At 36.3% G+C, this 16,153-nt stretch overlaps 1 protein-coding gene across 3 annotated transcripts in view; it reads right to left on the bottom strand.

Annotated features, from left to right (window-relative positions):
* The window catches only part of LOC578345, an 82,829-nt gene extending 67,342 nt beyond the window's left edge, over nt 1–15,487 (bottom strand). For all 3 annotated transcript variants that reach the window (XM_030986500.1, XM_030986503.1, XM_030986504.1), the window contains exon 1: nt 14,883–15,487. The gene's annotated coding sequence lies outside the window, so the exon portion shown is untranslated. The remainder of the gene's footprint in view (nt 1–14,882) is intronic.
* Nucleotides 15,488–16,153: the final 666 nt, after the last annotated feature.

Genomic DNA, 16,153 nt, shown 5'->3' with positions numbered 1-16,153 from the left:
TTTGACACTACCCTTTACAGAAAATAACCTCAGATGCATGAATTCAACCACCGAAAGTCACAGTGAAACTACATGTTTCTTACAACCTGGGAATCAGTTTGATTGACAGCTTCTATGTACCCTTAATCTTATCAACCCTACCCTGACAAACCATGGCGATATCGATCAGGAATATTTGTACAAACTCTCAATCAATCCATATCCACAACCTCAAAAGCACTTGAGTACGCCTTATTGTCCCTCACCAGCTCTCAAAATAAACTTCATGAAAGATTCAAAGTAACCTGCTCATCAAGGCCTGTCTTCACTATCTCCAGATTGTCAAATATCCAGCTATTTGAACTGTCCCGATCGCAAACTATCCAGCTAATTTGCGTCTTCATCAGACCGAAGTAGCAATTAGCGGGATATTTGGCCGGGATTGTCATCCCAAGATATATTGGGATAGTTTGCGAAATATCCCACTATTTGGCAAAATATCCAGCTATTTGTCCTGTGCGTCTTCACCAGACCGAAGACTCGCAAAATGCGCGAAGGCTGAGCAAAATATCTCGAGCTAATTTCTCAAGGTCGAGTTTCAAGTTTTGAGGTCGAATCTCAAGCTGATGAAGACGCGATTTGTTACTTCGGGATTATTTCCCAAATCAAAAATAGCGGGCTATTTGGCAATCTCGAGATGATGAAGACGCTCCTTAAGAGGGCCGTGTCAAGTGCTTCAGTTCCCTCACTTAGCTATTCAACCACAGGTTAAGAGTATGTAGAAATATTGACCTACTAAATAGTGAAAGGTTATCTGATAACGTGTCCCTCGTTCGTCACAAGAAATAATTTACCCATAACTCTATTTGCATCACCTCACTGTCTTAACTTGATTAAATTACATATGGAATGAATGAACAAACTGAAAAGACAAACAACGGTCTCTCTCTATTGAGATATTGATCTTATATATCAAATTATTAGATGTATGTTATACTGAATGCAACTGTCCCTTGCCAAAAAAAAGGTCTAACTGTGTTTCTATTGTACAATATTCATTTTGCCATATGCAGAATCTATCTGTTTCCCCTTTAAGTGATTGCTAATTAGTCTACTTAAGGTGATATATGACGTCAAGAGGCTCTACACTACACATTTACTTCTGTCAGTGAATCTCAATATTTCTCAATAACACATGTTTATTTCATTGAATTCAGTTTACGTAAGCGTCTGAACAAAATAAAAAAACTATAGCAACAGGCATTATAGAAATTGATTGAAAAAAAGAAGTGAAAAAATTCAAAATGAGAGGATTTTCTACAGGAAGTTTAGCCTGTCTAACAATGGATTTTACATTTAATGTTGAATTTAGCCATCTCAAGTAATACGTGAATGAGGTAAGGGTTAGAATTTGTCTAAAATGAAATTCTAGAAATTCAAATTTAGTGTTGCAATATATCCTCATATGAAAATGACTTAATATACATGTATAATAGATTCACCATTTTAAATACAGGTTTGAAATGACATCAATTATTTTAAAAGAATTCAAATCAAAATGATCAATATATCTGATATAATCCTGCTCCCTTCTTGATACAGTACAAGCATGGTAGGTCTATGGTACAAGCATGGTAGGTCTATGGTACAAGCATGGTAGGTCCATTACCTATAACTGTTTTCGAACCTATGATTTTGTAATGATTATTTCCATTTGTATTACCTGCCATGAACGATGTCCCTGTCATGTTTTGTCATGTATGTTTGTTTGTTGTTTTTTTTTTTATGTATATGTAAATCTCTTAACTACTATTCGGGGAACTATGCCTCCACAAGGCCATTTGTTCTTATTTTTTAGTTCCCTATTTTCATTTTCTTATATTGCAAATGCTTATCATTGTATATACCTTTGTATTGTTTTTATTGAAAATGGAAATGAATAAAATGAATTGAATTGAATTGAATGGTAGAAGCATGGTAGGTCCATGGTACAATGAAGTTGTTTATGTCTTTGACAGAGATCCACCCTATCCTTGTCAAGAAACTTGTCTGAATAGCTGGCCTTAAATCAATCATCCCTCGTAACTCCATTAATCCTGGAAAGCTCAATTAAAGATAAACAATGCATGGTCCCTCCACCAGCCTCCCTCACATAATGCGTCAATCCATCCACAGTCAAAATAGAATTGAGCAATCGATACCCACCCACTTCAGCACACCAAATCAATCGTTGAGTGGAAATTAAGCTTGACCCAAAGTGATGAAATATATCGAGTTGGTCTAGATGTTATGAAAGGAGGTTTATTGATTCCCTGAATTAGCTACAAGTATGGTTCATTTTGACCAATCCAACCTGTGTTTTACTTGATTTTGTTTATTAATGAAATCTTCTTCACATTCATGGTATTAAATGCATTCAACATTTTATATATCCTCAACATGAATGAGTACAGCACAAAATTTGTGACTAAAATATGTTCTTGATATAACAATATTCGGTTTATGTATAACACACATATCACAATATGATAAAATGTTTGTACATGTATGTATTTATATGGTTCTAAATTGCTCTGGATACTGTCACTATTTTCTGTAGCTAACAATTGTACCACGCTTTTCAAATTAAAAAAAATGCTTGAAGTAGCGTATACTTCTAAAATGAATGAAATAGTGTTATTTTGTTTCCCTATCCATTTAACTTTGGCACCAAAAAAATTACAATGCAAAAATGTTATTATCATCAAATTATTTTTGCAACAGGAGGGAATTTTCATTCAATTTTTGTTTTCTTTGGTTATTCATAATACTTTGAGGGTGACTTCACAAAGACTTTTTTGATTCCTTTCACTAAGATATAAATAGAAAACAGAAAGACAAATAATGGTATATGTACCACTATACTAAGAAACAAAAGGACAATGTTAACCGGCCTACAAGATAAGTACAGGTATACGCAATGTCAGGAGGTTGGCAATCAGAATTCAGATTATTTATTCAGCTTTTCCACTTGTAACTTTGACTGCTGCTACGGGTCATATTCTACCTAAGCAATATGAGTGCTTCATAGAGAGCCTACTTGTTGGGACAAGTGGAGAGAATCATCTACTATGGCACCAAGTCAGCCACAATTAAAGGCATCATTGAGTATATCATCTGAGTCAGAAGGATGTTAACACATTTTAATTTTTCAATTTCAATTTATTGATGTTTCCAAAAAAAAGCATTGATTACAAATCAATTATAAGCATTTAAAACAAATGTAAGAAATACATGTTGGAAACATATACCTTAACACAGAGTTAATGCCCTTGTAACTCTAAACAACTTTAATAAAGCCCAATGTAGTTTTTGCAAGCCAATTCCTTCCCATATTATTACAGTCACACAAATTTGGTATTTTCTCTATATTTTAGTAGGAAATCAGAAACTCCTCACAAATTGAAATGAAGAGGATGAGAAAGAAAATAAAAATATATAGGTACATATAGATAGCTACATATCGTCGCTGTTTTCACGAAGTGACGGTAGTGAAACAAAATTGCATTCACTTTGCGTGATGATTTTCCTCACTACCGTCACTTCGTGAAAACAAGGACGATATATATACCTACAGCCTCGTATCTAAATCCACTACCTCAAAGATATTGAAGATGTAATCACACTATTCCACTTCCCTTGTCATTGATTTCATTGATATTTGGTGGGAAATGAAATAACAAAACAAAGGACAGACATTTTTCTCATAGGGAGAAAGTGTATTAAAACTACTGATGATGATGATGATGATGTACAATTTTTTCCTTATTAAATTGTATTTCAAATAAGAATAATTGTTCATCAACTGAAGATACAGTATTATATTAACCAGTTGACTTCTGAATTGTTCTCATTCCCATAGACTTTACACAGGGACTACCCGCTTCCCTAGACAATGGGTTAACCTTGAATCATTACAACAATCTTTGTTAAGCATGGCCGACTAATCCTGGCTTCTCTTTTTTTTGATAAGCTTACCATATATCTAGGTTAGTTTTCTGTGAAAGTGCATTCTCCTTTGCTTAATGTAATATTCTCAAGGTGGGTGTCAGAGCAATAATGGTTTCCATGCTTTACACAATCTACATTCATGCGTCCTTCCAACCACTATTCATCATTGTGGTATTTGATGGATGTATATGTTATTGGCCAAGCTTGGGGGCTACTGATGCAGAAAAGTGGGATGATATACACATCCATGTGGCATGTACATTAAAATAATTGCAGTCCTGAAGTGAAATGAAATTTAGTGGTGGTGGAGGCAACAGACACTCAATCAAAATCCATTTATCAAAACCCTGTTGCTTTTCAATTTCATCCTGGCTGAAACATTTAAAGGGCTAATCTGGCTTTGAATTTGTTTCAATGAAACAAGAAATAATATAGAAAAAGAAAAGTAAGATTTGAGAAAAATCTGATAGCAAGTGATTTGCAGTAGGTAACTGCAAGTTACAAGGCTAATTGAGGAATAGTTCTTGAGATCCAAACCTGAATTATTCTTTGTAAAATGTTTTGAAGTAGCACCTTTTGTCTTTTCACAGAGAATATAAACATTTAAGCACTACTATGATTATGATTCATCTACATTCTAGCTGCGAAAAGAGAAGGGTTAATTTGTGGATTTGTAGGATTGGTGTAGTGAAGTGATGTACTGTATCTCCAGTGCTTCCAAAGCTTTCTGTTCCCATGTTGGAATTGCACTGAATCTTCAATATTATAAAAATAAAAAACAAAATTTGTAGAGGAAGCTATATAACGATGACTTCATTTTTGAGTAGCATGTAGCTCACCACAAATTTGGCAAGGTTCTCATTATCAAAATTTGAGGAGGTTACACATGATATCATCGATGCCATGAAGTAATAAACGTCAGATCTTCCCCAGGAATTCATAAAATAAACATAGCCCATCATGGTGATACCTTTATCATTACAATCTTGATGATGTCATAAAATGCACTTTTATGACAATTTTATTACAGGACTTTCCTGGTAATCGTGACACAAAGTCAAGTGGTTTATACATGAATGTAAACGATCATATTGAGAAAACATAGAGGGGGAGGGAGGGAGGAACAAAGGGAGGGAGTGAGAGGGAGGAAGAGGGGAGGGAGGGAAGGGAGGGAGGGGGGAGGGAGGGAGGGGGGGGGGGGGGGGGGGGAGAGAGAGAGGGAGAAAGAGAGAGAGAGAGAAAAGGAGGAAGACACAGTCTTTGCAAACATATTAATGGAAGGAGAATGTAAGAAAATAGACAGGCAGAAAGAGAGAAGAGATATCAAGAATGAGAGAGCCAGAGAAAGAGGGAGAGAGAGGGTGAGAGAAAGAGAGAGAGAGAGAAAGAAAGAAATTTGAATAGACAGACTCATATCATCAGACGATGTAAATTTCAACTACAATGTGCTTAAAAGTTTTTATTCTGTTTGATGTATATAGGAGAAACTGGAATAATGATGCCATGCGCTAAGAGTACGTTACTATCTACTTCTGAAGTGCATTAAAAAGGCATTGCTGTACATTGGCCTTACATGAGCCTTTAGGTGTTCCTTGCTTGCGTGAATGAAACATTCATGAACATGCTTCCTGCCGACCAATTTGTCTATTTGATGAATGAATTTTCCATGAGATTTGTAAAACATGACTCTCGGTCTAGTGGTTTAACAGGCGCATGTGCATTTCATTGAACCTACTATCCAGCGATCCATGCAATTCAGCATTCTCAAAGATAGCTAGAAAGTCAGGTAAGCCATGACAGATTGAGTGGGTACATGTATTTCACCCAAGTGCTTTTAAAGAAATTAAAGGCATGTTGCATTCTAGCTCTAGATATATTACACCTTTTATTTCCCTCGTATTGGAAATAAGTTAGTGAGGATAAATCATTGCGAGGATAACAGAAGGGTGCAAATGCATATGTAGGGGTGTTTTTTTTTGGGGGGGGGAGGAGTAATTGGCTCAGTCAGTAAAGCGTCAGCCTGTCGAACCAAACATCGTGGGTTCGAATTCATCCCAGGCGTATGACAGAAGCCTGTGCTGTGTGTTAATGTGCCCCTCCCATTTCATAGATGCAGGCTATGTTAAGTGGACAAAAACACTCTGTCCCTCGGATAGGATGTTAAATTGAGGCCCCGTGTAGAAGAGAGTCAACACCTTTGCATGTTAAGAACCCACCGCACTACTTGTACAAGAGTACTGGGAAACCCCAGTGTATAGTGCTTCACCTCAGGCGCGTAGCCAGGGGGCGCGGTGGGGGCGGTCGCCCCCCCCCCAAAAAACGCCGGCCAAAAAAAAAAAAGAGAGAGAAAGAGAAGAAAAAAGTAAGAGGACGTAGGAAGAAAAAGGGAAAAGGAGTCGAGAACGGTACAACGAATCGTCTCTAATAATTTAATGAAACTTCAAAGCTTCCGCGCTTCGCGCGAAAAGGGGGAAATTGAGTTCAAATTAAAGATAAAGAGTCGAAAACGGAACAACGAATCGTCTTCTTTCTCTAATAATTTAATGAAACGCACAGCTTCCGCGCTTCGGAAGAGGGGGATTGAATACAGATAAGGGGGAAATTGAGTTCAAATTAAGGATAAAGAGTCGAAAACGGAACAACGAATCGTCTTCTTTCTCTAATAATTTAATGAAACGCACAGCTTCCGCGCTTCGAAAGAGGGGGACTGAATACAGAAAAGGATTAAGGGTCGAGAAAGGTATAACGAATCGTCTTCTTTGTTTAATAATACGTCAAATCTTCTGCGCTATGCGCAGGAGGGGCGGACTGAATTCAGACAAGGATTATATGAGTCGAGAAAGGTACAACGAATCGTCTTCTTTCAAAGCTTCCGCGCTTTGCGCGGGAGGGGGAAAACTCCTCCTCCCTGCACCCACCCCCCTAGGGAGCGCGCTATGCGCGCTCTTTAAGTGATTCGCACGCTTTGCGTGCTCACTACCGCCCCCCCTAAAATGAAATCCTGGCTACGCGCATGCTTCACCTGCACATCCCTCCCCCCCCCCCCCCCCACAGTGATTCAGTTCGCTTTTTGCCTCCCAGGCACATGTGATGCTTAATACTTGATAATAATGATAAATAAAATATATAAAAAATTGAAGGCTAAATGTATAACTTCCACTGTTAAATACTTGAATGGAATGAAATTTGCAGCATAAATGTAATACAAAAAAACGGTCAAAATCGTGAAGGACACTAGCCGAAATTAAGCATCAGGAGCTGGCAGGTATTTAGGGTTATCATTCTTATTTCTCACACATCACTTCTCCTCATTTTGCTGGGCACAAAACAAAATGGCTTGCCCAGGTTCATTGACTTAATAATAATAATAATAATAGTTCTTTCTTATATAGCGCATTTCAGGACCGCATGCCCTCTCAAAGCGCTCTACAGATATTACAACATGGTGTCAAGGTTTCCTTGACGACTGTTTTACCATATCTCTGAATCTCTATATTCTACAATGAGATTGAAAACCAAGATGGCAGGTCAATCCTAGGTTAGTTAGGTTTGCCAATAATAATTTGCATAGGAAGCCTGCCACATTAAGGTACACCCATTCCCACCGTCACTCTGATTGTATGAGGAATGTTGCAAATTAAGCTGCCTAACTCTATCGAACTCACGGAACCATCACATAACCCAGCATCCCTTTCCAATCATGAATGAAATTGACAACTCCCAACCATGTCGTAACAAGCTTCCAAAACAGCCGCAAGCCGGTGATCCGGGAGGAAACGGCGTCTATTTTTACGCTTCGAAGGTTTGCATGAGTTGTAATATCATCTTCCCAAGTATCTCGCTTGAGCTGGCCTACTTGGTTAAGATCAATATTTTTCTTTACTTAGTTCGCACCGAGCTGATCAGTTCTGTCACATGCCTGGGCACGGTCGACTCCAGCCATGCGGTTTGTAGAACATCGAATCAATTCTCTCATTCCTCCCTCTCTATCAATCTCTAAAAGGAAAACCATTCCAACCTACAGGCCTGAGCTACCTGCTATAGAGTTGATATAGAATGTATCTTTTCACTAATGTAAACACTCCTTGCTTGATGGGTGTAAATCGTGGGAGTGAGGGGTTTCAATGGCATCTTGAAGGCGTGAGGAAAAGCGAAGATATTTGCTCAAAATATATTCCTTACACGGACAATTCTCTTGAGGCATTATGAAGAGGCACTGGAGAATGTATGTTAGAAAAAAGAAAACCTTAAGAAAGAGAGAGAGAGAGGGGAAAAGGATGAGGGAGAGAATTGGTCTACCACAAGGATCTGCATGACTGAAATGTTCATTTTACATTTATACTAACAGCTCATGATGCATTTAACAATTCTCTTCTAAAGCTTTTGATACTGACTGCATTTTGATACAAAAAACTGTAGTTCGTGGGTATGAGGGGGTGGTAGAAGCCTGCGAGGAGTGTCTCACATGTAACATCAAACCATTACAAAAGCCATAAACCCATTCTTCTGACCTATTTATACATAAAGGCTGGAGCATTACCTAGCTGTTATCTGGTTCTTTACACATAAACATACTACTCATCTACCCCAAGAAAAACTAGAATGTAGGGATTGCACAATGCTTCCCAAACATGAAACTTTCCCTAATCCCTTCATTCTATAGGATTCTCCACGTCATGTCATGTACGTGTACATTAAATGTCAATACTAGATATGTGAAAACATAATCACAAAACTAAATGCTTTAATATTCAGCTGTATAAACAACCTCCAGGGTCACTTGTATTAGAAGAACTCTAGGCGAACAATATACACTGTACCGTCTAACCAATTACAAGGATGTGCATTCAACCTGTCAGCTAGAAAATTTAGGATGAGCTATATAGATCGAGCCTCGTCAGCTCAGTGGGCTGTTGGAAATGATGGTGAGAACGAGGAGAAAAAAGGGAAGTGAAAATTTCCACTGCAACTTTCCTTCTCAAGATCAATACTTATTTTGACTGGACATGACTTGTACAAAGATAGAAAAATCAGATTGAGAGGATGTATGGACAGCTAGGGTATAGAAAATGGTGATGCCATAGGGGGAGAACAGTGGAATATATGAAAGAGAGGAATATAATAGTTGTGGAAGAAATATGTGAGGAAGGGAAAAGGTTTCAATTAGACAAGGACCCGATGAAGACGATTGGTGCAGAAAGCAATGAAAGATAATGACAGACAAACAATAGAGGGAAAGAGAGATACTATGAGAGACATATTGGAAAGAAAAAAGGAAAAATTCATTAAAAAACAAAGAGGTAAGCGACAGAGAAAGTAAAGAAACAAAATAAGAAAGAAAGATAGAAAGAAAGAAAGAAAGAAATGGAGAAGGAAAGAAAATGAACAGTGACGATGATAAAGTTGTAAAAGCTAAAAACTAAGGTTCATTGGCACAATGTTCTAAATGTGGAATCAAATTCAGGAGAAGTTGGACATGTACCTGGTACTGAAAGGTAGATGAGAAGAGTCAGATTAAAGAAATATTTCTACCTGAACATATTTTATTGGTGAACTGTTGCAATTCAATGAAATTGGCTTTTTTCCCCTCATAATTATAATCAACAAGTGACCTGGAAGAGGACAGCTGTGCAGAATGGGCAATATGTAATGGTTTTAATTGAAAAAAAGATGTAGAAATTAAAGCGATTTTCATTTGTACATCTTTTGGCTGTGCTGTGTATACCGGGTAGGCATAACAATATTTTGTACATCAGTCTGAGTTGTTAATAGGGTATACGTGTATGGCTAATTAGAGATATAAGAGAAAGTGATGAATAGTAGAACATCAGGCTAAGGCACCTTACATGATTGCTATCATGCATACTTAAAGGTAATTATCACACAATTCAATGACAATCTATACAGGATAATTCAGTAATTAACTCTTGTTATATTTTCATCTCGCTTGAATTGCCAGTTCTATTCTTTTACATAATCTACCTCTTTCTTTCTCTTTTACTCTCTCTCTCTCTCTGTCTCTCTGTCTCTCTCTCTCTCTCTCCCTCTCTCTTTCTTTATGTCTGTATAGTTACTATAGGCCTGTCTAGTATTCCTATATATCACTTTTATCTTTACCATTTTCTCTCTCTCTCTCTTTATATTACTCAACCTCCCCCCTCTCTCTCTCTCTCATTTTCATTTCATTGAGATATGAAAGAGAACTTCTCAACATTTAAAGGTAAAGGCCAGTATTGGAAATGCCCCAATTTCAAAAAATGAAATGGAAGCTCTCATTACCAATCATGTGAAAGAATATGTTTTGACTGATACATGATGATAAAAAGTTTGCCGGGAAACCGCCTACTAATTCATATATTTGGTAAATTTGTTTCTCTCATGGTCTGTGAGAGATATAGGGTAGTCCCATATACATCTTTCTGTGTATAGTGCTTGTAACTTTATGAAGAATGGGACAAATTTCTTATCATTTTGATGATTCCAAAACCTTGCAGATGCTAGATGCTAGATGATCAACCTTTTCTGATCGATTCCACAACGTTTCTTTCACAATGCAATCGCATGACCATAACTGGTCTTTACCTTTAAGATCCATTATTACACCTGAAATCACCAATAGAGACTATATATACTCTGTGTTATCTCACTACGTATATATTGCATAGCAGTAAATTACTTGTAAGTCACTTTCTTTATACAGTGTACCTGTTTGCCTCTCTTCTCAATATGGTTAATAGTTAACAGATAAAACCAGAAAGAAAAAAAAATACTTTAAAACAGCTTTGATTTATATTTCATCATCTGTACCAATATATCTTTTTCCTTCTCTGTATACCAGAATGCACTAGCACTGATGCTAAGAGAAATACAAACAGCTCATCAACAAACAATTGAGATATGAGTGATTTGTGATCCCATCTGTATCAACATGAATCAATTTCTAAACTATAATAAAAGGTTCACCACTGCTTATTGGTATGCTGTGTAGGTCGGAGCTCATCACTGTAATGCATACAGACATCATTCAGCTGATGATGAACTATCTCATACTTATTCAGGTCCTGTCTAATGGTTGTATCAAAATACTTCTCCATATTTTGACAATATTAATGTCACAAAAGCAGTTGAAATTGTAATGAGCTATCTGAGAATGTAGAAAAGCACATCCAAAAGTTTGAAGAAAATGAAAGATGTTTAGTCCTGGTTTAGTAAGATAAAAATTCAAATTAATTTCCAATGAGAATTCTATTCTAGCTGTATCAAAATACTTTCCACATTTTGACAAGGTCACAAAAGCAGTTGAAATTTTAATGAGCTATAGCTTAGAATCATTAAGAAGGCACATCCCAAAGTTTGAAGAAAAAAATGATAGATGTTTAGTAAGATAAAAATTCAAATTAATTTCCAATGAGAATTCTATTCTAGCTGTTTCAAAATACTTTGCCACATTTTGGCAAGGTCAAAAAAGCAGTTGAAATTTTAATGAGCTAGCTTAGAATGTAGGAAAACACATCCCGGCAAAGTTTGAAGAAAGTGATAGATGTTTAATAAGATAAAAATTCAAATTAATTTCCAATGATAATTCTATTCTGGCTGTATCAAAATACTTGTCCACATTATGAAAAGGTAAAAAAAAAGCAGTTGAAATTTTAATGAGCTGGCATCAATTGAATGTAGAATAACACATCCCAAAGTTTGAAGAAAACGATAGATGTTTAGGAAGATAAAAATTCAAATTAATTTCCAATGATAATTCTATTCTTAATGGCTGCAGCAAAATACTTCTTCACATTTTAACGAGGTCAAACAAGCCAAACAAACAGTGAACAATTTTAATGAGATGGCTAACAATGCAAGAAGGGACATCCAAGAGTTTGAAGGAAAAAATGATAGATGTTTAGTAAGATAAAAATTCAAATTGATTTCCAATGAGAATTCTTATGTTAATGCAGTGACATTGTGTGTCTTCAAAATCATAAGTATTTTCATGATGAGAGAGGTTATACCAAAAGGGTGCCAAAAACTATCACAGCTTTCATATCTTTCTTGCTTCACATATGTCTTCTCAAGTTGTACATCTTAAAAAGTTAGTAAAATACCTTTGAATTATCAAAGTTGGGGCATATCCTCATTATGAATTATAATTCAAATTTGGAAATAAAGTGAAGGGAGTACAGGCAGAAAGAGAAAGAGAGAAAAGTAGAGAGAGAGAGAAAGAGAGAGAGAGAAATAGGAGTATAGAGACAGACAGACTTGTGTTTAGGAGATTGATAACTTCATTAAAGGAAACCAAATGAAGGAGGATAAATCAAAACAGAGGAGCAGAAAAGAGAGAAAGATGAAATGGATTTGCTCATTATTGATGTAAGAAAGCTCAACATTAAAAAAAGTACATTTACTTTCTGAATGATGTTTTCTTCTGTATGATTATGCTTAAAACCAGGTCTAATGCTTGGTTTCCATATCGATGTCACTCTAATAATCACATATTTGGTTAGATTTTTCTTCAAAGAACCCTGATACCATCTATGTGAATTATGCCCTGCTGTAGCTCAATTTAACATATCAACAACAAAAATGGGGCTATATGACACGGAGTCATTTTAAAGGATTATGAATGAAAGATAGTAAAAGACATTTAAAATTTAGAGAATATCACAAAGATTTTCACTGATAATGGATTTTATAAACACACTTCACATACTGTAAGTGAGCAGTAAATTCATAACACACTGATCCTCTTCTCCTTCTCCTCCTCCTCCATTTTTGTTGGTCTAGCTTCTCTTTTGTTTTTACCACAAATAATTCATTATGTGAGAGCAGATTTATGCACAATATACACTTCCTCTTTAACTTTGAACATAGTGAATACGTAAGCCCTAGAGTCTATACGTAAAGTGTGTTATTAAAAGACAAATGGTACCAAGTGGGTTAACTCTTTGACTACTGAATCCTGTCATTCCCATTGGGTTAGTACAAGAACAACCTGGTTCCCGTAGGCAAAGGGTTAGGTGTTAGTTTTTATTTATTGATGTGAATGGATGAGCTTGACTTCCAGCAGGTGAGGACAACGTAGGAGTCTAAAATCTTTCTGATTCTATCAAAACACATGTAATATTGAAAGGAGAATCACTCTCCTGAGGATGCTCATGATGAGAGCTTAGTTACTGATCAGAGTGCTTAAAAATACAGCTGTTTAAAGGGCTCACTCGTCTTCACTCAGCTCATATTATATCAAATGTATACTAAAACAGGGCCCTATGTATGAATGTCAATTATATGTTGTTCCTATGTTCATATGTTGAAGCAAGATTGTTCATGTGCATGTAAACAATTATCCTATATGGACACAATAAAGAAATGAAATGAAATGAAATGAAATACTCCTACAAGGTACAAATAATCATTAAAAAATTGTTTGAGACTGACATGTGTAGTTACCACTATCCATTTCTTTTGTAGTATTACATTCATGTATTAGAAACGAAGGTTTTGAAACTTTCTTTGGGAGAATGTTATGTGTGTTTATTTGGTAACTGGATGGCATAAGAGTATTCTTTCTTACTTTTATCTCACTGCACATTAATCCTTCAACTGATTTTGAGTCCTGTTATTTTGAACATCAAGTGATATCTACTAGACACAGAAATAATGGGATAACCCATTGAATCCTGGAACATGGTAGTGTATGTATTAAGTCTATGAGAATGAGAGAAATTCAGGAGTCAACAGGTTAATATGACACTGAACTGAGGTTGTTTTTTCCCTTTGAAATTGCCTAATCTTTAGAGTACATGGAACGTGAGGCTACATCTACATACATCGACAACCAATTCATAAAACGACAGCAAAGCTCATTAAGCTGTAACTTGCATGGCAATGACTGGTCATATAGAAATTATCTGCATGCACTCCAGCAACCAATACCTGGCAATATTGGACATAAATACACTTCCAAAAAACACTGTCATTAGGGAGGACATTTTCTCAAACATCAGATCAAAGTTCATAAATTTAACTGCAGTATGTAATAAAATGCATGTCATGTACTCATGAGTTGCTAAGAAATAAAGTCCATTAGCATAATTATCATGTTTGATTTTGATAAAATAACAAATACTTTGCTATTTGTGTCCTCAACATATTCAATATATAGCAATTGCTCAAAAAACATGTTTTGCATTATTTCTTGATAGACTTTTCTTTTTAGTCCTTGTTTCACCTCCTAAGAAATCAGATGATATGTATTACTAAAAGGGAATATTAATGTATTTTGTTTTAATGTTTTCCTTTGATATGAAATCAATGAATGTCAATCATGATGCTGCAGTAGTTTTTAACACAATGGATGTTTTTTACCCCCGGGAAATCAGATACGTTTAGTAAACGGAATATTAATGAATTTTATTCCAATGTTCTTCCTTTTATCAGAAATCAATGAATGTCAATATTGATGTTGCAGCATCTTACAATACAATACATACAAAGTCTAAGGTTAAACTCAGAATAGAGTCTCCTGAAAGCCTGTTATAAATACCAGAATCGATCATACTGTAGCTTACCCATTGATTAAAATATCACTAGCTCTGTAGGAAAAAAATTTCTAGTGCCTATATGAACGCATGATCTGATACATGTAGTAAGTTATTAGACCTACATAACATTTTAAATTGCTTCAGAGAAGATTCGTGCTGCTGTTGTTGTTGTTTGTATGAAACAAACTTCTGTGGCTCGACTGAAAAAAGCGAAGAAACTTTGGGCATGATCATTTCGCTTCAACTCAATGCTAGCATATAGCTTTAAGCTAAGCCAGCTCAATAAACACAATCACAAAAGACAGCCACGTATACACCATCACTAAAAGAAACAAGATCAATTCTAAAAGTAATAACAGCAATATAGTGGCAACTTACCTCATAAATTGAGTCCTAAGTATCTCCTCAATTTGTTCTTTCCTCTCACCAAATATCTTTATAAGTTTGCAGGAAAATGAAAATATAGAATCATAAGAAGTTCCAGAAAGTAATATATTCCATTGTATGCTTCCAGTTGTCAGTCTATATGCATAGCTCTAGAGGTGTAAGATTGTGCCCCCAGCAGAGAGAGTCACATCTCATGACAGCCAGTCTCTACATCCAGCAAGCAACGGAGCTAGCTAGGAAGCTTGATAAAGTGATGAGACACGCGAGAGAACCAGCCGACCCCAATTTGTTGTGCGAACTTTGAGCGGCATGTTTGGCGTGCCGATGATTCAAGCAGCGGATGGAGAGCGAGGAGAGACGGGAGGAGAGCTTTAGGAGGATGCTGCCGTGACGATGATGCTCCTACATTCCAGAGCGGCTAGCGAGCAAGATTGGTGGTAGTGATGACGATGATGAAGATACCACAGTCAGGCTATCTGTAGAGTGCTGAGCTGAGATCACATCCACGGTTGTTTGACATACAGTAATCCAATAGGTCTTCTTCCAGCATGGATGTGTGAAAGGGGCTTCCCATTCAAGGCCTCCTTAACACCGATGCACCTGTCAATTAAACAAAGATTATTCAAAATTATTTTTGGTTTTCTATTCACCTGTGATAGCTAGCTCCTTTAAAAATAATGATGAACACTGTTCCTCCGAATTCCTTGCACACTTTCTGATTGCAATCAGTTGAACACCATAATTAAACCGATATTGTCACATATTATGAAATATAAGCAAAAATGCTGAAACCATTTGAAAATCAATATCAAATTTGGTTTAAATGAAAGGCAAGTGTGCCTTTGAAGCTCCTAGAATTTCCTTATGTAACTTGATGATTCAGAAACTAGTCCAATGTAATCACTGAATTTGTTTGAATTATTACAAAAATGGTCTGAAGTGTTATACCAGTTTGGATGAGAAAACAACTCTTTACCAAAGTTTCAAGCTTTTATTTTGAAAGAAATGCTCCTGGCAACAAGGTAGAGCTAATATCACGAGTTACAATACATTACAAAAGAGTTTAATGCTTGAAGAATATACCATGGAATCCAAATGCCAGAGGTGTTGTAGCATTTTACAGGTGCGGCAGTTAATCTGCCAACATGCATTTAGTAGAACATAATCAGATAACTACTCAACCAGTATGGATAGAATATAATACATACATAGCAGAGAGTGCAATCGCATCATCAGACAACACGGAAGCTAGAGCATATATC

The sequence above is a fragment of the Strongylocentrotus purpuratus genome, unplaced genomic scaffold (assembly GCF_000002235.5).
Source record: "Strongylocentrotus purpuratus isolate Spur 01 unplaced genomic scaffold, Spur_5.0 spur5_scaffold_16, whole genome shotgun sequence".
NCBI classification, from domain to species: domain Eukaryota; kingdom Metazoa; phylum Echinodermata; class Echinoidea; order Camarodonta; family Strongylocentrotidae; genus Strongylocentrotus; species Strongylocentrotus purpuratus.
This window is presented reverse-complemented; position numbering and strand designations above follow the sequence as displayed.